At 35.1% G+C, this 23,215-nt stretch overlaps 1 long non-coding RNA gene across 1 annotated transcript; it reads left to right on the plus strand.

The window, feature by feature from the left end:
• Positions 1 to 878: 878 nt before the first annotated feature.
• Positions 879 to 21,711, plus strand: LOC146873186 (uncharacterized). The gene is made up of 4 exons (XR_014981815.1): positions 879 to 1,349; positions 5,059 to 5,194; positions 20,690 to 20,824; positions 21,543 to 21,711. It is a non-coding gene; the product is annotated as an uncharacterized LOC146873186 (long non-coding RNA).
• The last annotated feature ends 1,504 nt before the right edge of the window (positions 21,712 to 23,215 follow it).

Below are 23,215 nucleotides of genomic sequence, written 5' to 3' on the forward strand. Positions count from 1 at the left end.
GCAAATGATTAGGCGAGTCCAATTGATATCTAGAAGTCAGCTAGTCTTATAAAAGAAAAGAATAAAGTAGTCAGTAATCTTACAGATTGAGATTATATAAAACACAGTAATATCAGTAAATTATATGATTTGATTACTTATATTATTCATACAATTTTAATCAATATATTAAGGAAATTTTTTACATTTATTTAATATATTTGATTTTTGTGTTTCTGATAGTTCTAAATACATTTATTGTTATCTCTCTCTCTCTCTCTCTCTCTCTCTCTCTCTCTCTCTCTCTCTCTCTCTCTCTCTCTCTCTCTCTCTCTTTCTCTCTTCCTCTCTTTTCTTTCGATAGAGAATTACGACTTGAAAAAAAGTTAAGTAAATATTCATTCGAAACATATCTAGAAAAAGGAAACCAAATCGAAGTCGAATTCGAAGTCGAAGAAAAAGAAGAAGAAGGAAAAAAATAAGAGGAACGTCGGATGGGAAATCACGCGAGACTCAACGGCGGTCTTTCTTTTTTTCTATCGAGCCTCGCTCGGTGTACGATGGCCTTAGACCGCACGTGACTCCGTGACTCTTCTCATCTCTACTTCTTCTTCTTCTTCTTCTTCTTCTTCTCCTCCTCCTCCTCCTCCTCCTCCTCCTCCTCCTCCTCCTCCTTCTTCTTCTTCTTCTTCTTCTACTTCTCCTCCTCCTCCTCCTCCTTCTTCTTCTTCTTCTTCTTCTACTTCTCCTCCTCCTCCTTCTTCTTCTTCTACTTCTCCTCCTCCTCCTCCTCCTTCTTCTTCTTCTTCTTCTTCTTCTTCTTCTTCTTCTTCTTCTTCTTCTTCTTCTTCTTCTTCTTCTTCTTCTTCTTTCAGAAGGAAACACGCGAGCACAACACATGTCGACAGATGGTGAATCGAACGTCGCTTAGCACCGAACACATACACAAACACAGCCATATATACATTTATACACCCAGACTATCGTCACTTTCATCGGACACTCGACGTTTATGCAATTTTTGCGAAATCTCTCGAGAAAATTTGTCTCTCTTTTTTTTTCTTTATTTTTTTTTCTTTTGATTTATTTATTATTAAAAGCTCAATAGAATCGTGTCGTTAATCGAAAAATGTTGACAAGTTCGACGCCACTGGTTCAGTTGAATTATCTTCTAATCAAGAATTGATCAATACGAATCGTATTAACGTTGCACTTAGATTCACGATGCTCTCATAGCTCTCGCATAATTACGAGAGACGAAAGGCGGAAAGTGTGGAAGGGTGAGAGCATAAATGCATGTAATTACGGATCTAATGATGGATGTTTAAACGATTTGCTCGTAGATAATTTCCTTGGTTTAATCTATGAACGTAAGTACACCGTGAATTGCTATTGTTATTATTAGACATCTTACAGAGCGTTTCTAGATCGATTAATTTATCCCGCAACTTATACGTTTGATAAATCGTATCCGATAATGATTTTTTTGTGAATCACATAGTACGAGGATCGAACATATTCTTCGAATTATTTTACTTATACTATATTTTTAATTAATCTGTTAATCAAAAAGATTTTCAAAGATTTTCGATCAAGTGAATATATGAAATTTGTTTTATTTATATATATATTTTTTAAATAAAATGCTACTAACAGAAAAAAATTTTAGTATAAATTAATAAACAAGAAAATACAGGTCAAAAGTTTCTAGACTTATAGTTTTACAATTTGAAAAAAAATTAACGTGAATAATCTTAAAAATGAATAAATGATATTTAAAAATCATCTAGGAAGATTTGCCCCATTTTGTATTATGCTTTCTTAATAGGAATGATATATATTTATTATTTTATTACAATAAAAATTAATTTTTCATGACGAATTAACTCGTCTTCCACTGTTTAACAAGTTAATTTAAAAATTTCTCCTCTTAGACGAACGTGAGTACCTTGAAATCGATAAAAAATGGAAGAATAATAGGATCGACGAAGCGCAGCAAGTCGATGAATTTCTCGCGAAGAAACGAACGCTTCTCTTTCTCTCTTTCTCTCTCTCTCTCTTTCTCTCTTTCTCTCTTTCTCTCTCCCTTTGTGGTCTTGTTTCGTGGCTCGTTTAACTTTCGTTGGATCTTTTCCCGCTTCCGCTTTCACCTACAATGCAACACTGCCTTCATAATTAACACCGTCCAAGGATTTACGTGGCACGATAGAACCGAGGGAAGAACGTTTTCTCTTTCCATACGAAATATTGCGTGTATATTTCTTTATAATTTCCGCAAATATAATAAATTGTCATGGAAATATAGAAATCATTCTAAAAGTTATAAAAATCTAATTAAATAATTTTTTCGTTCATTATTTTTAAATGTCGATATTTAACGCGTTAAATGCCGCATTGATTATTGAAAAAATCGAGATATTAAACGTATTCATTTCTAATATTTTACAAAATTTTTTTGGTAAATGAAAAATAAAATAGGATTCATTCTTATACTTTTTACATTAAACTTTGATTTTATTAGAAATTATAATTTTGTAAATATTGTTAGTTAACACGTTGAGTGCCGAACTGATTCTGCCGAAATCCATATGTTCATATTAAAACTTTTATAACTTTTTGTACATAAAAGATATAAGATAATTTATAGTCACACTTTTTAAAGAGTATATATTTTAAATATTAGATAGATAATAGATAAAAAATACAGAAACATTAAGTATTTATTTTATATTAGACTTTATTCTTTTATATCAAGAAATATGTATTGTTAGATATTAGATAAATAATTTAATTAGATATTAATTAGATATTAATTAGATTATAATTTAGCTATATAAAGGAAACAGAAACATTTATCATCATACTTTTTTCATTAGATTTTACATTTATTAAAAATTATATTTCTACAAATTTCATTAGTTAACATGTTACACGTCAAATTGATTTTGTAGAAATCAAAGTACTCATCTAATATCTTTCATAATTCTTTGTTAATAAAAGATAAAAAATATTTATATTGTCATACTTTCAACATTAGACTTTACTCTTATTATTAGGGCATATACTTTCAATGTTCTATATGTCATAAAAGAAATTTTAATCAATATATTAAATAAAGTTTTGAAAATTGATTACCAGTGGATTGGTAAACTCCTAAAATAACATTCAACGTATTAATTAGATTATTAGATAAAATATAAAAAAAGTAAATAATTAAATAAGTACTTATTCGATCATCTACCGAATTATCATCTACCGGGGATCAATTTAAGTCAGTTAAAATTCCGCGAGGAGGCGCCAGACGTTATTCGAATAGACGAGGAGGTAGAGAGGAGGCAGCGTTAAGAGTTTTGATTAATAACGTTGACACTGATTGGTCACGCTACTAATAAAGGAGCGTTCACACATTTTAAAATTTCGTGTCTCCGCTCGAACCAAAAGCAACCATCGTACGAATACGATGTACTATATGATCGTCGTCGTCTTGGTTTTCGTGTTGGACGTAGTGATCATCGTCATCGTTGTCGTCGTCGTCGTTGTCGTCGTCGTCGTCGTCGTAGCAGTCAACGTGCCGTCAGAGAACAGCTTCGATATAACGAGGGAATGGCGTGCTTCGCTCGTAATTGAGGCGAGCACCTACAATCCAATCGCTCTTAATCATTCGTATTCATCTTCCGAGCGACCGCCGCCATTAGCGTTCACCGCTTCGTTCCACCGCGAAAACGTTCCCGGATTCTCTCGCCATCTCTCTTCCTCTTTCTCTCTTTCTCTCTTCCCTCTCTTTCGTTCCCTCCTTCCTTTGATTTGTATTTCCGGTTAATGTCGAAGAAATAATACGAATCTTTTTTGATCAAAATTTTCGTATAATTTTTCGTAAAATGTTATTCGTTTCAAAAGGCATGTAAAAAAAAGAAAATAAATCTTTGATTTTCATTCACATCATTCTTTCTTTTTTGAAACATCGTAACGATCGCCATTAATTTGTCTACGTATGTATGTAAGATGTAGAACAGGTAGAGACAAATTGGTAGTAATTTTTATCAAATTAACGATGGCAACATTGGACATGAAAGATAATCGTCCATGATCTTCGATCTTTTCGCTTTTTGTATAACTCGTGAAATCGTCTACGTTATCGATATACTCGATTATTGTCAGGTTAAAGGTTTGCTTGTATTCTCTCTCTCCCTCTTCCTTTCTCTCTCTCTCTTTCTCTCTCTATTTTTTTTCTATCACTATTTTTTTATCATCACACTCGCCTCACTCTTTCTTTTTGTTTCTAACCATTCTTCTTTTTATCAACCAATCATTTTTCTTAATTTCTTACTTTCTCTATCTTTTTCTAATCGACCAATTATTTTCTTCGTTTTATTCTCTTTCTAATCTTTGTTATCTCGATCAACGTATTCTTTCGCAATACTTTATAAGATTTACTTATGTTCGCGAACGAGCTCGAACATTCATTCAGTTAAAAATATACAAAAAAAAGTTAAAAATATCAAGTTATATACTTGAAAATAAATTGTGTCCAAGGTGAAGTAAGAGTGGGAGGAAGAGGAAGAGGAGGAGAAAATCGTGAGAAGCGAAAATGGCGGAGATTACGCGAAATTATGCAAATGTACGGCATTGTAAAAGGGGATTCCGTTTTTCGTTTTATTGGACCATGGGCCGTCGTGCTATGCTGGGTCGTATAACCGAAACAAAAGCTTACCTAACGCAGAAACAAAGGGTGTAGAGGGCGAGTAGAGATCTTTTGAGGGCACACATGCAACGAATTTAACTACTTCCCTCGGCATTACTCTTGCTGGATTTCTTTTATTCCCTGCTTGTATCCTCTCATTTCTCTCGTTCCTACCTAACGTTTCTTTTATAACCTCGTATCTGTATTTGTTGCAAGCGATAGATTATCATTTTACTTTATGGATAAAAAGAGTACTATGTTGAAAATTCGCACGTTTGAAACTCGGCGAATAAAAGTAAGAAAATGAGATAGATAGAGAAAGAAAAATCATCCTTTCATTTTCTTTTCTTTTTTTTTCTTCTTTCTTCCCTTCTTCAAGGAAATTCATTATTTTTCAGAATGTCGTACGAAGTACAGTAGTAGGTCGGCTTTTAAAAGGTGACAAAATCCCCATGGATGAGGTACGTCCTGTGCGCAAGGGTGGCAAGCTAAGTTACAATTAATTAATCGACGGGGGCCTCTGTAATTCATGCGGTAAGTCAAACTTAATTAATTACCTCTCCTCTGTGGCTCGTGCCGGAGGTGAAGGGCTAAAGGCAGAAAGGGACTTTCCGTCTTTATGAATCGCTCTTTCGCTTTGCGATCTATTCGTCTGATCAAAATCGTATTTTGAAAATAAAGAATTTTTATTTCGTATTAAAAAAGATTATAGATAGTGTTATTATTATTATTATCATCATCATCACTATCATCAACGTCATCATCATCATTACCATCATCTTCATTTATTATTATTATTATTATTATTATTATTATTATTATTATTATTATTATTATTATTATTACTATTATTATTATTATTAATATTAGTCGTAGCCATAACATGTAAAAAATAATTTACTAGAGCCTGGCTCTAACAATAAGTGTCACTTCTAATCTCCATCTTTACGATAATAACTCCCGCGATATAATTTATTAGTATTTTCGCATTGTCAGGATTACTTTCAGAGAGCAAATATTTTCTCATAAGCAATTCTTGCTAGCTATAGAAACTGTTCTTCCAAAAGCTGTGAGTTTATTAGTTAGCGAGGAAACTCTTTCTACGCCAATGCGATACAACGATACGCCACTTCGTAGAAAGACCATTAATTACAGATCTCTCCACGTCATTGTAACGTCGCCAATAACTTTTCTATTATATTTCTAAAAGGAATTTAAGCCGGGCTAGTCCTTGTGACGCGACTTAAGGTGTATAATCCTGGTCATCATTGTCATCTATCCTTTTGTAAGAGACCTTAACATCGATAAAATGAGCTTCTCTGGTGTTCCTTTTTCTTTTTACGATCGATATAGTTAAATATTTTTACACCATAAAAAGTAATTTTTCTTCGAGCTATTACAGATGCTTCGGGTTCATACATAAGTCTACATAAAAAAAAAAAAAAAAAATGGAAAAAAGAAAAAAATTTTTTTCACTTGGGTCCCACTTGGGCGCCTCGTTCGATAAGCTTCTTTCTTACTTAATGAACGCTCTAATGATCGCTTACAATCGGCGAAGCTGTCCGTTCGACATGATGGCGCTTCCACTTTATAATTAATCAATATTATCATCGACAATGAACCATGCCAGAGTCTATTGTTACAGTTTAATAGCATCTAGCTTTTTCTTTACTTCGAAAGTACAATTATCTCTTTTAATTGCGTCATTTACCGATAGGACGTTCAAATAGATTTAAAAAAGAAAAAAGAAACAAATAAAAAAAAAATAAATAAAAAATTAAAACAACGTTGGAGATAATGTTTTTCAAGTTGGCAAATAGTTTATAATAATACGTATATAAATATATATGTGTTTTTAATCGATAATTCTGTCATTCGTTTTTTACAAAGTTAGAAAAAGTAATTATCGAAGAAGATTATTAATCCTTCGAAGTGGGATAGTCGTGCGTATCTTGTACCCGAACCATTGTCCATACCCTTTGGTTCATTATGGCGTTCCAGCTGGGTGCGAGACGATGGTCGGTCGTTGACTAAAGAGAAAAAAGAGAGTGAGAGAGAAAGAAATAAGAGAAGTGTCGGGGTCAGAGAAGCCAGAGCGGCTACCGTGAATGGACTGTCCCGATCCAAGAGAGCTGCCGGGCATCAAAGGGCCTCAAAAGGGCCGCTTCGGATCTCGCCTGTCTGGAGCTCATTTGTTTTCACGGGGGCTACGGAAAGATCGATTGGTCGATGTCTTAACCTCCCTGCTCTTCTCGCTAGAATCGGCTGCTTTTCGATAAGAAAAATTCAGTCGTATTAATTAGTTCGACGGTAATTGAGCTGTGATGAAAAAGCGATAGGAAGAGATTTTTCAATGAGTCTACAAACTTTTCGATCATTTTTAATTCGTGTTTTTAAACTTTTTTAAGTGTCTCTTTATTATATCTGTAGTCGAATACGTATCTCTCTCTCTGAGAATGGTATGTATAGACCGCTAAATTGATTTCTTGCAGGATCGACTCACTGCGTGGTTATAGAATGCAGTTAATACATTCGAAAACATTAGACGAAAGGTTGGATAGGAAAGAGGAGAAAGACGCCAGTCGAGATTGAATCGTCGAGTAACACACGGTAGCTTCTTAGGAACGAAGTAAAATTATCGATGCGATTGCTACTGAAATATCTCTTCTTCTTCTTCGAAGGGCTCTCCGACAAAGGGTCGATCAACGATTTCCTTCTATATCTATCTTCCTCTTACCTTCTCTTTGTTCTTTTTCGAAAGATAACTCAAGATGGCCACCTTTTTGTTTGCTCAGTAAGATTGCTTGCCCCTTTCTCGGAAATTGACCGAAGATTGCGGCCGACCAACGTTTGCTCTGCGGCTGGAGCCTTAACTTTGCGCCACCGCAAAAATATCATTGCCTTCTCGTTCTTCTTCTTCTATTCTTCTCTTTCTCTCTCTCTCTCTCTTTCTCTTTTTCTTTTTCACGTCTTAGTTTCTGACTCTCTCAACATTTCCTTGATAACGATTCATAATTTTTGAATATTCGTCCTTTAAATTTGTTTTAATTTTTCCATCGATTCGTTCCAATAGAAATTAATTGAAGATAATCAAATTCCTTTCCATCATAGAAATTTATTCGACTCGATCTCTCTCTCTCTCTCTCTTTCTCTCTCTCTCTCTCTCTCTCTCTCTCTCTCTCTCTCATTTGCGTCTCAAAAACGACGTCTAAGCTCATTATCGAGTTCCATGAGTCCTCTGTTCTCCTTCCAAGTTGCTTACAGGATCTGATCGAAACTGATGGAGCGAGAACGAAGCTAACCGCCCACAGTATTATGTGTCAAAAAATATACAAAAAAAAAGTTCACGTAGAACGATCCTTTAGTTCTTTGAAGAGTAATGACTTTTCTTTTGTGTTATTTGTAATTTACTCTTGAGTAACTATAATTGCCTTATATAAGATACACTATTATAATACAATACTTCATTTTTTTTTTTTTTGTTACATTACGCCTAATCGAAAAGATATAAAAATTCGACACTCTTAGAATATAGAAAATCCATCTGAATAGTTATTGTAGAGAAACGAGGTCGATGCTACGTTATAACCGAGTTGCATATGATAACTGAAAGAAAACGAAATATATAAGAAGAGGAAATCGAATCGCGATGATCGGTGGAAGCATTAATTAGGAGTTAAGTACGAAAGATTATTAGAGGAACAAATCGGCTCTCCTTACACGGAGCACTTTGATCGACGAGCCATAAGTCGGCCGGTGGCACGACGACAACCGGTCGATCGATCCGTCCGATCGATCGGATTACCTCTCTCAGTGTGCACGATCCTCTCTCTCTTTCTCTCTCTCTCTCTTTCTCTCTGTCTCTCTCTCTCTCTTTCTCTTTCTCTTTTTCTTTCTCTCTCTCTGTCTCTCTCTCTCTCTTTCTCTTTCTCTCTCTCTCTCTCTCTCTCTCTCTCTCTCTCTCTCTCTCTCTCTTGGGGTAGTGGGATTCGTATCGACGCGATAGGATCGATTGCAAAGTCAGAACCGAGAATGGGTGGGGCGGACGCTCGGGAAGGACGATATTGAATTACCATAAAACGCCATGATTAACGCAAGGTAAACGAATATAACGCCGCAAAGACCGCAGCCTGTTCTGTAGCAGTTAGTGTGTCTTTGCCACGATTTCCTGTCTATTTTATCCTATAAGTTCTATATTATTTATTTTCTTTACAAAATTCTACTCGTAAAAAATTCAACTTACAAGGTTTTATCGAAAATTTAACTGTTGAAATCTACTTCTAATTTGATCCATCGAAACAAAAATATTTAATTATCGTCGATCATTTACCATAACTTTTGATTTATTCACATTACTTATCGATTATCGTATACGATTGATAGTTTTTGTAATATATCTCTCGATCGTGATAAATGGTATAAACGTTACAGTACCAGCTTTTTAAAGTTTAAGCGACGTCTTACGTGCACAAATGCGTGAGAATCGACACGCGTGCATATATATGTCGATGCGCGGTAGAATATAACATATGATACATATGGGAACGTTAGGCTCTGTGGTTTGAAGCCCGTAACGTGTGGCCAAGTCCATACGAAATGGAGAACATTCAAAGGGGAAGAAGAAGGAAGGGAGATAGACGATGTCGTGTAACTGATGTGACCAGAGTGTTCAAACGGTGTAAACACAGATATATATAATAAAAACATATATATATATATATATATATATATATATATATATATCTGTTGACGGTATTAATATAACATAAATGATATATAATTTCTTGATAAATATTAGTTAATTTATTTCATAATATTAAATTTTATATTATAAATTAATCGGTATGATTGATAAAAAGGATTTTTAAGATCTCTTTTAATTACGTATTTCTAAATTAATTTAAAAAGATCAAAATAAAGAAAAATTTACGGTTATTCTACACTTATAGATAGATACTAATTGTAAGTCCGCATAGAAGTTAATTGTGATTTGAAATTGTAAGGTACAATGGCTCGCCAGCTAAATTACTGTGGTCTGAAGTTCACAGTGTGTGGCCAGGATCGTGTACACAAGCTGAAACCAAAGGGGTGTGCATCGATATCGTGTCTCCTTCATCGGTATATTGCGCAAGCCAGTGAGAGAGCCTATTGGCCGATCGGTTACAAAGTCCTCTTGCGGCAAGACCGCATTCCGCTTTTAACCGGTCCCTTCCTTGGTCCGTCGGATCTATCTCATCGATGAATCCGCCGATCCGGCAATATACCATTTTTATGATCTTGCAAGCAGGATCAGGCTTCAACGCTAGCAGTTGAGTATCGACCGTATCAAGAACACCGCCTTAACAGGACAACCGTCCCACGAAAGGAAAGCTAATAGGAAATTTAATAAGCGTAGATACTCCGTCCGTATATTATGCACCGCCTTGGAAAACTTAGCAAGATGCGATTGAGATCTCATATTTAGAATTAATAACGTATCGATCATACATATACATAGGTACACATTTCTCTCTCTCTCTCTCTCTCTTTTTCTTTCTTTTTTATCTCTCTCGTGCTCATGCGTTATTATTTCCAACTGAAAAACTACGACTCATACATGTATCGGCGTGAATCGTCTATCGCCTCGATAATACTCCGCACAATTCAATAACGCATTTCAGCGGTATAACGATGATCATTCCGACGGTAAACGAAAAGAAAGAGGAAAAGACCGGAGGATAGAATCATGGGGGATGCATCATGCTTGGTGGTATTACTTAAATTGCCGAGTTCTTTAAAACTGCTCCTGCAAGCTCTCTCTCTCTCTCTCTTTCTCTCTCTCTCTCTCTCTTTCTCTCTCTCTTTCTCTCTCTTTTTTCTCTTTTTCTTTCTTTTTCTTTCTCGTTGTTATTTCAATTAATGTACATTTTCTACGTATTCTAGTGTACTCCAGCGGATTGACTTCTATCTCCTCTACGTGATTGATAAAATGATAGCGGACGGCATAGCATCACGTACTTACGTAGTCATAATACTTATTCTGAAAATAGAAATAAACATAATATTGACGGTAGAATTTACCGAACTCTGACATCTTCTCTTACCATGAAACGATATTGGTATCAAAACCGATCGGTAATTCGTGAAACTCTTCAGTTTCGTATACGTGTATTATTTTCAATACATATTTCTCTCTTTTTCTTCCCGCAACCTCTCTCTCTCTCTCTCTCTCTCTCTCTCTCTTTCTCTCTTTCTTTCTTTCTCTCTCTCTCTATCTATCTCTTTCTCTTGTTAAGAATCGTTTCTACTAATGACGTAATCGCGTCGAATGAGAATTCCGTGGCTTCCTCTTCCCCCTTTTTCACAATTCTTACTTCCACCCTCTTTCTCCTCCACTATTTCTTCTTCGTCCATCTCGTTTCTCAATCTCCGTAATCGTTTTAATCCGTTCGAGGAAGGTTCCGTCAGCAATCATATAGCTATGGCTTTGAAGAAACTAAAGGAGAGAGAGAGAGAGAGAGAGAGAGAGAGAGAAAGAGAGAGAGAGAGAGAGAAAGAGAGAGAGAGAGAGAAAGAGAGAGAGAGAGAGAGAAAGAGAGAGAGAGAGACAGAAAAGAAAGAGAGAAAGAGAGAAAGAGAGAAGTTTATCGTGTGAGTATCTCCATCTCTGTAACAACACGTTTGCTTATAGTTCGTCGTTACGTCCTTGGCCTATCGGTGATCATTAGATGACTTATACTTCGATATTATAGCGTCTTAATGCTCGTAATGATCGATTCCAATTCGATTTCTCTGTTCGTTCTGTGGAATCTTAATCGTTTTACAATTTCTTGGAGCATCGATCATCACGAGTTTATGCTTGTGACTTTTTTTTCATTTTTATTTCTTTCTTTGTTTTATTTTCTAATCAAGAGAATTCGCATCATGTGGCACATTTAAGGTGGCGGATAAAGTCTCGCTCGAGGGGGATGGAATCGTCGGTGGTGTTACGACTCGAGGCGCAAAAACGTCTTCTCTCTCTCTTTCTCTCTCTCTTTCTCTCTTTCTCTTTCTCTCTCAAAGGGCTAATTTTTCATTCGTCCGCTTGATCGGTTTGACCGCCTCCTTCCTTTCATGCTACCACTTTCATACATATCGGACAAAGCATCCATCATGCACAGAGATGGCGGTGACTTCGAAATGCAGAAAAACTTAATTACCTTCATTAAACGAAGTTCCCTTCGCTAATCACGAGCTATCGCTCGAATTCCCTCTCTTTCTTTCTCGCTCTCTCTCTCTTTCTCTCTCTCTCTCTCTTTTTCTCTTTCACTTACTCTTTAGCGCGTGCTCGCGCGCGCACGTTAGATTAATACCGTCCACTGTCCGTCCATTCGTTCGTTGGTATCGTTTGTTCATTCGTAGCTAGTGTGTCTCGATACGAGTCGACGTCTAACGTAGCTATACGTACATTATAGCTGCAAAATTATGAGGCGTTTCTCAATCGATGAACCGACTCGATATATCTAGTAGATACCTACTTGCTCTTAGATCGCGCGAGTCTAATTTCGAAATATTGCCGAGGCATTATCGAGAAGAGAACAAATAGTAGGTAGGTATATCATTTTTCTAAGAGAAATAAGAGCTATCTACTATACTTATATATACGTATGTACTTACTTACAGTGTACACGTACTATCTTGAAGTATGTTTGAAAAATTATTCAAAGTTACAATAAAATTTTCTATGGGAGTAAGAAAAAAAATAGGACTATTAAAAGTTCGAATTAAAAGTGTAAATTAATTTTTAAACATAATTATTAACGAATCATAAATGTTTATTAAAAATTGTTCGACGTTAACGTAATTGTGAACTATGAATATTTTAATTATATTAATTTAAATTAATTTAATTTTTAAAAAATATGTTTAAAAAAAGTCATGTTAAAGTTATGATAGATGAAATTTCATTACAATAAGTATAAAAATCTATTATTTTAAATATCAATAAGAAAAAGAAATTTAAGTATAATTTTGTTTTATTACTTACTATAAAATAAAAATTGAAATAATTAATTTTTATAATGATTCCAAACAACATTACATTAATTAGGACGAATCAATTTATTATATCTTTCATTTCACTTCGTATTTTTCATGAATGAAATTTTATCTATTATAGTTTTTAAAAATTTAATAAATATATACATTTAATAATTATCAAACACCTGTAATAATGTTATATTCGATCGATGAAATTTCGAAAAATTCATTATTTTAATCATTTCTTAAGTATGATTTAACAATGCGATACCTTTCGTGTTCATGTGAGCGCATGCAAAGCTTTCTCTCTCTCTCTCTCTCTCTCTCTCTCTCTCTCTCTCTTTCTCTCTTTCTCTCTCTCTCTTTCTTTCTCTCTCTGTCTTTCTTGTTCTTCGTTGGTAACGCACCGAGATATTATACAATGCACCCCTTCCCTCGAAGCGCTTAATGACTCGGCGGAGTGCCGCCAAAGGGGCACGCTTCGTGCCATTTTATTTTTACTTCCGCAGGCACCCTATAGCTCCTGCTATTAATTGCCATCGTTCCGCACCAACTTTGCCGCGAATCCATCTCCCACCACGAGAAATCCTCCGCCGCTCTCCTGCCCACGGGGTTTCCGCGCTTAAACTCTGGCGACTAGCCGCGCTAATTTCTCGCTCGCGGCTTCTTTCTTTCTTTCTTCCTTTCTTTTTTTTTTGTTTCTTCCTTTCCTTCTTCCTATTTTCTCTTGGTCTTCTTCGCCCTGAATTCAATCCTTTCTTTCTCTCTCTCTCTCTCTCTCTCTCTTCATTTTCTATAAATATCAAATTCTCAAATAAAAATAAATTATTATTTGTAATTTTTTTTTTATATATCCGATATATTTTATTTATCTATTCGTTTATTTATTTATTTTTTTTTATAAGATAATTCTTGTTTTTATTATTTACAATATAATATTTATCTCGTAAAGAATGTGTCGTATGTGATTATCTAATATATAAATATTTGTCTTATAGAATCCTGTAAAAGTTAAAACGAAATAAATCGTTCTTGACAGGATACAAAATTTTATCTCTGAGATTCTATAGAAATGACAAGATATCAATTTGTAATTTCGCAATTAAATTGGATTATGGTTACTCGCATAGAAGCACGATTACGTTGGCGTAGATATAAATGCATTGTCGGTTACGTCCCCGTGGTATCTCAAGCGATACGGTACGTAACTAGCTCGATGCAAATGCGTACCCTTGAAGGAGGCAGGTGTAGAGAGGAACAGGACGATTAAGAAGGTGTCTATGGGAATTTATGCTCGTGTTAATTCACCGCGAGAGTTATGCTTCGTAGCCGATGCGGCTACGTTCTACAATCGTTTGCTCTCATTTAACAGTCGGCCAACAATGCGAGAGATTATTCCGCGACGAGATAATAAGGCAAGTCTACATAATATATATATATACATACATACACACACACGCACATATAAATATATATATGCAATCCTATATAGAATCTATATATATATATATATATATATATATATATATATATATATATTCATATAAATATATATTCATACATGTAACTATGACGAGTAGAAAATCATTCTCACATAGCTGTACGATCTTTATCGTTTTGTAAGATGATGAAATGAAATATGTTGTCGAAGGGTTGTTACATTCAAGGACGATGATTGCGATTAAACTAGAATTTCATATTTCAGGTCACTATTTTATTGTTCAATGTTATTTAGACCTTAGTCTATATTTTAACACACAATAGTAAAACTTAATTTTACAAATATACCTAGTATGCATAGATATTTAAATATATATCTAGTAACAACTGGTTCCTACATTTGTTAGTAGACTCTTTTCAACGGATCGATGCTGAAGCCGCTCAAAATCAAAGTATTAGTTTATTTCGAAGCCGTAAGAAGGCTCGATAATACGAGCATACCTATTTGATTATAGAAATATACAAGTTAGAGTTTGTTAGCTCGAGTTTAAACATGTTAGATTTCGATCATCCATCTAAATTCTCCTCTTTTTATCATTTCATTATAAATTTTATATTTTTGTCGATGAAAACAGTAACCTCGTAAAGACGTTTAGAACGAAATCGTTTTTAACACGACGAAGAATCAGTAAAAAGATTTGCTGAACGAACATTAGGACGATTTCGCCCATGTAGTTTCCGAGTCGAGTCGAGCACTTGGAGCTTTGTCGGCTGGAATATTTCAGTAGCAATCATATCGGTAATTCGCTCCCTGATTCTTCCTGACCGCAGTCCGATCCGCGAACGCCCAAAGATCCTTATTTTATTCCAACCTTATTTAGTCAATGATAAACTCTCCTAACGGATTCCTACACGATTTCAAGGGCCATCGTAACTGCGGGGGAAGAGTGAGATCAAAGGATCAACATAAACGATCCAATCAGTCGAGTAATTCGTTGTGATTGCGCCGGAATTTGTATTTCTTGAATCTATTCTGCTACCATGTTGGTTGCAACACGATAATGTCCTTGAAAACGTTCAATCTCTTTCATCCTTATTTTGTTGTATCTATATGGAAGTATTTTTGGAAAAAGAAAGAAAAAAAAAAGGAAAAAAAGTAAGTTAACAAAAAGATCGAAATCAAATGGAAATATATTACGCGTGCTCGAATCTTTACTAAAGGATATCCAATAAGGAAGATACCATGCCCGACGTTTCTCGTAGCGATCAACGATACGGCGGGTGTTTTTAAAAGATCATCGACGTGGCCGGCACGGTCAATTAGCGATCGGGATCGTCACCCGGGTCTCACATATCGTATTTCCAACGTGGGAGGTCCACACTATCCTTTCCGAAAGGATGAGCCCAAGGAACTCCATAAGAGGCTTCCACTATGACGTGGTGTCTCCTTCTGCATTATGAAATCCTTGAATTACACGAAGGAAAAAGGATTCTGCTATGGTACGTGAATTCCACCTTGATGACCCGCATACCTTTGTGATTTCATTGTCTTTAAAACGTTTATCGATTTTATTAGGCGAACTTTGGACAAGAATTACAATACTACGTGACCCTTACATTCGTCATTCCGAATAAATAAATCTTTATGATTTATTAATTTAAAAATTCTAATTAAAAATTATATATTTAAATTATTTTTTGAATAAAAATAATAATATTTCGAAAAAAAATAATAATAATTTGAAAAAAAATAATTAAAATCGATTGTAGACGATTTTTCAAAAGATTTCGACGTTACTTTCAAAGAGATCTGATAATACCCGGCATAAACGAACTTAACGAGCGTCATTAACTTGGTTGTCAACGGAGAAATATATCGATGGTGCGGAAGATGTCCTCGTGTCTGGTTTAAATCTGAATTCGGGTGCGATCATGCAAGAAATCTGCTCGAACGAACTGGAAAGGACGGAGATCCCGTAACACGAGCCTCGATCCGAGAAAAGCATGATCACTTTGGTGATCCCTGCCAGTGCACACATATATATACAACATGAAATGGTGGTACAAGAGAAACCGGCACACTCGTCCTCGCCTATTTACAAGAAGAAAGATAAGTGTCGAGCTGTCCCAAACGATTAGGGCATTAGCATAACGCGGGACACCGGAACCCAAAGGATTCTGTTAGGATTATAAGAACGACCTCGAGCATACCATGCTTGGATTTATCGAAAGGAAATGACAAGAAAAAGAAAGAAAAATAAGAACATTGATTTTTATCATTTTACTTTATCAAACCTTCTTTCATTTTTTCTTACTTTATTTTTTCTTAATTTAATTTACCGTCTTACAAACGTAAAACCATGTCAATTTTTAAAATGAATTTGTATCGAGCAACGTATTCGATAATCAAATCGGAAGAGTACGTTGATCTTTCTAAGCGGATTTCCAGGAAAAATTTTTTTTCTGGAAATTTAGAGAAACGTGCTAATATACCGCTTCTTTGACTACAAAGAAAAAAAGAGAGAGAGAGAGCGAAGGAAAAGAGAGATAAAGATAAAGAGAAAAAGAGAAACTGTTCTCATGCGGTTTCTAGCCGTTACAAATCGTTGAAAGATCGAAAAAATTCTCCAGGGACGGAGAACCGCGAATTTGCCTTAAGAAATTTAGGGTCTAATGGAAGATGTCGTTACAAAAGGAGGAAACCGGTGTCCCTTTATCTTGTTGACTAAATAAAGGATTGCAAATTTTCGATTCCAATGGCCATAGGATCTAGCTAACATTTGTCCAGCTAACGGTCGTCAATTTGTCATACAGTTTTAACGCACACCGCAAGCAACTTTAGACGACTTTCAATTTGTACGAATCCCTTAGCCTCTATCCTCTAAAAGGTCTTTTCTAGAACTTTTAACCAACTTGACATTTTTACTTTCATGAAAATTATCACGAATTTATTATTTGTATTTTTATCATTATTTTTCTGTTTTTTCCTTTTATATTTTTCTTTCTTTATTTTTTTTTTGTTTTATTATTTTTTTTCCTCCTATAAATTGGTTGATAGTTCTCGCGAGTCTCATAAAACGGAACGAACGAGATGCGCGAATGGAATGATCGATATTTTTCTAACTTTGAGATCGTAAATCAGTTCCATAAACGAATATCCATTCACGGGTTTCAACCGATTCGTTGGTTCACGGATCGTTAATTCGTATAATCGGGTATTCGTTATCGGATTTGACGCATCATAAAGTGAATTTTTTCGTTTACGAACTACACTATGAGACTTATAAATTCTTTGATACTCGTTTAACTCTTTCGTACGCGTCGTTAATTCGACTATTCGATAATTTGTTTTTATCGATACGCATGACCCTCACATCGTCTTTATCGCGAACAGAGAAAAGTTTTTCCTATGTATTTATCTACATATATAGGTAGATAGAAATATGTGTGTGTGTGTGTGTGTGTGTGTATAATAAAGTTTACGTACTCGAATAGGAAATTTAATAAATTCCTGGAATCAAGGAAAAGAGATAACTTCTTATGAATATGACTGCATAGACAGTGTTGGCCATGAGTAATGAGCAGAACGATTATTTTGCAATTGGTAAGAAGGAAAGTGGATAATAGGGATAATGTTCTCCTATGAAAACTATTATGCCTACTTTCGATTTACATTCTCGTGAACTCATAATATTTAACTCGCGTCAACGTGTTCTTAGTACCTCTTACTGCAATACAATGGTACAACGATCTTTTTAATATTTTCTTTACGTTCGATAGTATATCTGACATCAATATATAGTTAATAATGTTTTCATTTGTTTCCATGCACATATATCTTTAAGCGCACAGCAATACGATAGATGATAAGATATGAAATTGTGTTCGTTTGGAGTTAATAGATAGAAAGATTATAGTTACTTTTGATTTTTTTTTTGCGAACGAAATTATTAGAAAATTATAAGAGAACAGAAAAAATATTCGTGGGGAATAAACATGTAGTATTACAAATATATTTCATCATATGATTAAATGAAACAATAACGATTTTATCGGAAATATTTGTATGTTAAATGAAATAATTTCTTTGTGTCAAAGAATTTTCATATTTCAAAGGGAAACAAATTTGAGAGTCACTGCTTACAGATGTCTTTGCCTAATTAAATCGGCTCAAGTCGCGAAATTACATGTTTCGGAGCAACTGAAATGAAACACAATTCATTAGCCTTGGTTCCACCTTTAAGCTCCTTGCTACTCTCGCGGGATATATACTCTGGTGGGTTGTGCACGACACGACCACCGCAGTCTCCCTCTCGGTGCGTAATTGGACTTTGAAATAGCAACATACAGTCTCGTCACAGCTGTCGTGCAAGATTCCAAATGTAACTATCATATCTACTTCCGTGGAAGTTTTCACTTAGAATTCAATAATTACATAGTTACACGTTGCATGGATCGCGTATAATTTTTTTATTGCAATATATCTAAATCGTCTTTTAAAATTAAGAAGAAAAAGAAAAAGGAAACAATAAAAAAAAGTAAAAAGAAAAGAAAAGAAAAAAAAAAGAAAAGAAAAGAAAGAAAGAAAGAAAGAAAGAAAAGAAGAAACGGTTCTCAAGAAACGACGAAATCGGGGATGGATGAGTCAAAAGAGTGCAATTTACCCCATACCACCCCAAGGTACTTCGTTACGGAGAGAGGGAGGGATGGAAGGAGAGGAGGGAGGGAGGGGGAGGGGGAGTGAATGAAGGCCATTAAAGAGGCTGTCCCGAGACCGTTGTTTACGCGGCAGGAAGTGGGCTATAATCAGGCTGTGGTGCACAAGAGCACGATATTACTGTCATTTCAACGGACTCGCCCTATTCGAGGCGTAGAGATTCCTCCCCCGCATCGAAAACGGGACTACGGAGCCAAAAATGAAATGCTTTGGATCATTCCATCATTACCGAGGATAAAAATAAAAAGAATGGAGAAGGTTGAAAGGAGAGAGAGAGAGAGAGAGAGAGGGAGAGAGAATTACACATCGCGTTTGACTCGATGAGAGGAGCTTCTCGCGACGATCGAACGATTATCGAACTAAGGAACAAATAAGATGATCGTGAAAACTCGCTCGATCGCGATCTTGACCAATTATAGACTATTGCATCTCGCTATGGAATTTCTTTGAGTGGATATCTTTCTTATTGCCAGTAATGGATCGTTTGAATATTTCTCTTTTTCTACCCTTCTATCCTTTTTCTATTTTTTTTCTTCTTGTTTTTTTTTTCTTTCTTTTTCCTTTTTTTTTTAGGGAAGAGAGACCTGTCCTGACCTCGGAAATTAAATGCCGATAGATCGTTGGATCATTATATGAAGGGCAGACATGAGAAATCGAACGATTACGAACGATCGTGTTCGTAGAAAGGAAAATAAATAAATAGAAAGAAAATAAAGAAAAATAATCGCACGAATATACACGGGTATCGTTCAGAAAGTAAATATTTATCGCATGCGATCTAAACCTTCGTTTCTAATAAAAAAAAATTCTAAACTTTCGTCAGATAATATTTATTTTCTAAGAAATTATTCGATATTTCGTGGCTTTCATGAAAACGTGGAAAATGCATTTTTAAATATAAATAGAAAAACAAAAAAAAAAGGAGTGACATTTTTCCCGTTAATGCGTATCGCAGCATGAACGATGACTTTTTCGGTACTTCTTACACAGTGCTATTTAATTTATCGTTTTATGGGCTTTTCTCTCGAAGGCTACTAGTGAGGAGAAGCTGTATGTATGTATATAGTAGTGGCTGCTACGGTCGAAGGACCCCATCGAAACTGTGGGCTGAACCAAGTATTGCTAGAGAGAATGAGTGAGAGAGAGAGAGAGAGAGAGAGAGAGAGAGAGAGAGAGAGAGAAGGTGCAGTGGAAGGAGAGACAAATGAACCGCGAAACAAAAGGGCACCGGCAGCAACCGAAGTAGGGGAACTGTGCGGGGGCGTGGCGCACGCAGTATTAAGCAACCGCGCCACCGCATTGTAAAGGGCAAAGTGTTATTGTTGCGACCGCCGGCCGGCTCGAGCTCGACTTAATTGGATTTAAGGCGAATTGTTTGCGCATCTTGCCAGCGGCACGTCCTCCTTAGTGAACGAACATCACCACTTTACCTCTCGTTACCATTATGTCTCCCCAAGTAAACCACGAAAGAGGACTTTCGATCGTTTGGATGAGATTTTGTTTCTTAAAGAAAATAATCATTCTTTTTATAAATAGTAATAATAATAATAATAATAATAAAAGTAATGTAAAACTCTTTTCGATAATAATAATAATAATATTTAAAAAATATATATATATATTCTTTTAATTATCAATACTTTTTGGAATCGAGATATTATTTTTATAGATACGAAAAAGTTTTCTTATTTGGATTAAAAATTTATAAAAATAAATATCGTATTTGGCTTATAGCTATAAAAAACGAATTTTTGTATCGTAATAGGGATTACGATGACAAATTGACATTGGAAAATATAAATATAAATTGGAATATATAAATAATGGATTTACTCCCTATATCTGATTTAACTTTGTTTTGCACCGAATGCAAGTTAACGGAAACTTTCAATTCTCGTCCACTTGATGAGTGCAGTCATTCAAAGAAGGAAGCGAATATGGAGGTTGGAAGATGAGACGAAGTGTTTGACTATGGCGAGACGACGGGCTTGTTCGAAGCATTCGAAAAGGTGAGAACCATGTACTCGAACGATCTGTAATTAGGGTTATTACTCTAACGAGCCTGTTACCAGTGGAAAAGAAACTCAAGAAAGAGGGTGGAGAATAAGATAAAGAGAGGGAGAGAGAGAGAGAGAGAGAGAGAGAATGAGAGAAAAAAGATATAGACAGATAATAAAAAGAAAGAAAAAGAGAAGAAGAAGAAAGGAGGGAAGCATTGTCGGCTGTTAATGCATGCCTTCTTTGCATCATAAAGGCGACCTCCAAAGCCAGTCTTTTATGCGGAAGATCATGCTGGAGGCGAGCCCTGCGCTTATGCGAACGCACACGCACGTAAAATCATTGGTACGCGATGGACCCTCGCCATCTCCTCTATATTGCTCGTCTTCTTATGGCTCACGATCTTCGATAACTCTCTCTCTCTCTCTCTCTCTCTCTCTCTTTCTCTGTTTCTCTCTCTCTCTCTTTTTCTCTTTCTCTCTCTGTTTCTCTCTCTTTCCTCATATTAACTTATCGGAACCAATTAATTTCACTTAAGTCCAGCTGCTCCTGCTTTCAGTTCAGCGATTCTTAACGTTATATTTAATTTTTTATTTTGCTCTTAAAATCTTTGTTTTTTTTCTTTTTCCTTTTTACAAGGTGTTTCGAGTTACATAAGGATCCATATGTATATCTACCCTAATAAATATTTGTTTATGTCATTGGGGAATTATTTATTTCTTTCTGCAGAAATGAATATACAATGTTCAAAGGGGTTTTATACAAACGGATGATGTTCCGGTCATTGTCGGGAATACGATAAGACAGACGACGGTATACGTTTGAGGACGTGGATAGAGTCATTACGATTGGAAAGATAGGAAGACAAGAAGGAGACGACTATGAGGAAGAAAAAGGGGAAGACGACGCGGAGTCGAGTATTCGCACGTTTAACGATTCGTCTTGGTAAAATGTGGACATGTCTCTCTCTCTTTTTTTCTTATATATTTACTGTATGTGTTCGCATGTGTATGTATATGTGTGATATACACGTTAAGTCAATAATCACAATACGATTAGAAAAAAAGCTAATTTTTCTTCAGAAAATAAATTAATAAATTGTTAAATACGATTTGGTTACATCAGTTCGATACAGAATTAACCTTATTACAAGTAGTTTATATATAAATATTTATATGGAATCAAAATTATGTTATGACATTGATGATATTTATAAAATAAATATAAATTTAATATAATAGAATTGTATTATATACAGATTATATCTTATTTAAAATTAGTTTATAGTATAATAATTTAAATATAATGTTTAATAAAGTTTATAAATAATGATTAATAAAGTAAGATTACATATAATATTAATGCTATTATAAATGAAATTTATAGGCTATGTGGACTTGATACAAAATAAGATTATATTATATACCTATATATTTTATTACCTATATATTTTATTTATTATTAGTTGATAATAATATATAAAGATTAATAAGAAATTAAGAATACTTATATTTTTAATGCTATTATAAATAAAATTGAGAAGAAATCTGTATTGTACCGATATAATTTATTTCAACGTTTTTCAAAAGTTATATCATTTTTATTAGGTTACTCTGTACATATGTATGTGTAAAATAAAATGCACACACAAATATATATTTCTGTTTTTCTGGTATATTTTGTCGTCTTCTAGTACGAGTTTTCTTCTTGGTTAACACTTTTTAGCGTAAAAACGCGTGTTCGTACTTTCCTCGAGGACAGAGAAACAAGCTGAGAATGTCGTAACGTCCCGTGAAATAAGACCGTTCTCATGGTGCGCGCTAGTCGGGGTGCAATGGGCCGGATAAATCGTGAACATGTTTCGCAGCGGAATTTCGTGACGCTTCATTAGGCCGAGCGCGACGCTCGCACCGCTGTCTCCTTGACAAGTTTGACAAATTATTCCATAGCGGGAGAGTAGTGCGAACGGAGGACTATGTCCTTCGCTCTCTTTTTCCTCTTCCTTCTCTTCTCTTCAAGGAAAACAAAAAAAAAATAAAAAGAAAGAGAAGAAAAAATTCTCAAGAAAAATTGCACGCGAATAGACGACGATAAAAGGAAGATATATAATCGATATATATAACTCAACAAGTAAATCGTTGTTTCTGATTCACTTCCGATCGTTGTCTCAAAATGATTTCAAACTTACTGGTAGATCGTAAATCGTGCAAGAAGTTCGAGTACCTAAGTATGTACCCCGGCATCGTTAACACTGAGGTTGAACGCTGGGAGAAGAAATTTCGCTGCCAAGAGCAAAATTCGTAATACAGAATCTCATCAGTGCTCGTTTATATGACTTCAGGTTTACGGGGGTTGAAATGGACGCAGGATTATTTTTGTCGGATTATTTTTGTAATTAAAAT

This window comes from Vespa mandarinia, chromosome 2 (assembly GCF_050613455.1).
Source record: "Vespa mandarinia isolate Hongniang chromosome 2, ASM5061345v1, whole genome shotgun sequence".
Lineage (NCBI taxonomy): Eukaryota > Metazoa > Arthropoda > Insecta > Hymenoptera > Vespidae > Vespa > Vespa mandarinia.